General features: G+C 36.2%; 1 non-coding gene across 1 annotated transcript; it reads right to left on the reverse strand.

Moving 5' to 3' along the window:
- Positions 1-1,951: 1,951 nt before the first annotated feature.
- Positions 1,952-2,057, reverse strand: LOC142872247 (small nucleolar RNA U13). The gene has a single exon (XR_012920461.1). It is a non-coding gene; the product is annotated as a small nucleolar RNA U13 (small nucleolar RNA).
- Between the last annotated feature and the right edge of the window lie 341 nt (positions 2,058-2,398).

Consider the following 2,398-nt stretch of genomic DNA (forward strand, 5'->3'; position numbering starts at 1 on the left):
TTCTTTTTTTTTTTGAGACAGAGTCTCACTTTGTTGCCCAGGCTAGAGCAAGTGCCATGGCGTCAGCCTAGCTCACAGCAACCTCAAACTCCTGGGCTCAAGCAATCCTCCTGCCTCAGCCTCCCGAGTAGCTGGGACTACAGGCATGTGCCACCATGCCCAGCTAATTTTTTCTATATATATTAGTTGGCCAATTAATTTCTTTCTATTTATAGTAGAGACGGGGTCTTGCTCTTGCTCAGGCTGGTTTCGAACTCCTGACCTTGAGCAATCCGCCCGCCTCAGCCTCCCAGAGTGCTAGGATTACAGGAGTGAGCCACCGCGCCCGGCCTCCCCAGTTCTTTCTTAAGTTCTATTTCTATGAAAGTTTGGTTATAAAACCTAAATCCCATGATAGGCACTCTAGTGGTGTTTTGGTACAAAGAGGAACCCCCCTGTCTAGGTCTGACCTGTGAGGAGTTTTAGATTTCTAGTTGTCTCGCCTACTGCAGTGTTTGTCATCTAAAGAAGTCACTCAGCGTGAGAGTCTAATGACCTAGAGAGCCAACTGAATTGGCACCAAGTCATAACATTGATACAAAAGGAAGCTGAATGGCACTCATTGGAAAGTGGTGCCAATATGTTTTAGGCTAACTGTAGCCAGGTGTTGATCTGAAGAATAATATTAAGGGTAATATACTGGCTTTTTTTTGTTTTGGGGGTTATTTTTGCCTTTTTTTGCCTTTTTTTTCCTTAAGAAACAGGGAAGGTTTTGCTCTGTTACCCAGGCTGGAGTACAGTGGCACCATCATAGCTCATTACAGACTCAAACTCCTGGGCTCAAGTGATCTTCCTGCCTCAGCCTCCCAAGTAGCTGGGACTACAGGCACATGCCACTAATGCTGGCTAATTTTTAAATTTTTTGTAAAGATGAAGTCTCATCATGTTGTCCAGGCTGGTCTCAAACTCCTGGCCTCAAACAATCCTCCCAACTCAGCCTTCCAAGTCACTGGGATTACAAACGTGAGCCACCATGGCTACCTGGGCTTTCTTAGAGTCCTAACTTAAAAAAACCATTACTTTTTTTTTAAATTATGAGACAAAAAGGTTTAAACATAGACTGGATGTTTGCTGATATTAAGAAACAAATTTTTAAAGATGTAGTAGTAGTATTTTTTAAAGTCTTTACCTTTTAGAGATATGTACAAAATATTTACTTCAAATATTTGATTCAAAATAATTAGAGGACTTTAAAAATATACTTAATGGAAAAATTTTTTTCATTCAGAATAGGAAAAAAGATCCTAGGAATACCACCAAAAAAAAAAAAGAGAGAGATCCAAACTTGATTCTTGCTGCTAAAAAAATAAAAAAAATAAAAAGAGAGAGAGAGAGAGAAAAGAAACCTGCAAAACTGACATTCCTAGATAAATAATGAAAGAATAAGTATGATTGAATTTTCTTACCAGATTGATTAATCAAACTTATGCAATTCCAATTAAATATCCCAGTGAGTTTTTCTAAAATTAGACAAAATTTTCCCAGATTTCATCTATAATACAGCAGGAGTTCTTAAACTAAGATCCATAGATAGAATTTGGAGGTTCTGTGATCTTGAATGGAAAAAAGTTATACTTTTCCTTTTACTAGAACCATAACTGAAATATAACATTTCCTTCACTTAATGAATGTAGACAACAAAACATGGTCATATTAGCAGTCCCTGCAACTCTGTCCCCATTAGAAATCACAGATATTTTCATATTATAATTGTTATATTAATAGTTATTTAGAAATATCAATTTTGATCATCACCACTTTGAAACCATTCTAGTAGGTATTAGACCTGCTGCTAGATCATGTAATTAATACATTAATAAAGAAGCACATATTTACTATGTCATAAAGTTTTTAATATTTTCATAACTATTTTTAAATAAAACTAGCTTCCTTTATTTTTCTTCTAAGTTCACATCAGACGTGGGTAATGTGCTGACATCATGACAAGGTTTGAGGGAGGCATATCTTACACATGAACGTGAAAACCCAACTATCACACTTATGAACTACCAATGGATCAACCTGGCCAAACTGGCTTCCTTTATAATCCTGTTTATTTTATGCATTTAAAATCATTACTCTGAGAAAGGGTCTAAAGGTTTTAACAAAGGGAGCCATAACACAAAAATGCTTAAGAACTGCTGTTCTAGAAGCATAAACATGGAAAAGAGCAAAAATTAGAATTCAAGAATAATTCGAAAAAGTCTTATGAAGTATTAAGCACATTTAAAGGGCTCAAGAATTAAACTGTTGTCGTCCTGATACAAAAACAGCTATTAATAGGTAGATTACTTGTCATGATACTAGACTGATAAATGCTACAGAACAGAGTTCAAAGCAGACCAGGTACAAATAAGAA

Source organism: Microcebus murinus, chromosome 7 (genome assembly GCF_040939455.1).
Source record: "Microcebus murinus isolate Inina chromosome 7, M.murinus_Inina_mat1.0, whole genome shotgun sequence".
Classification (NCBI taxonomy): Eukaryota; Metazoa; Chordata; class Mammalia; order Primates; family Cheirogaleidae; genus Microcebus; species Microcebus murinus.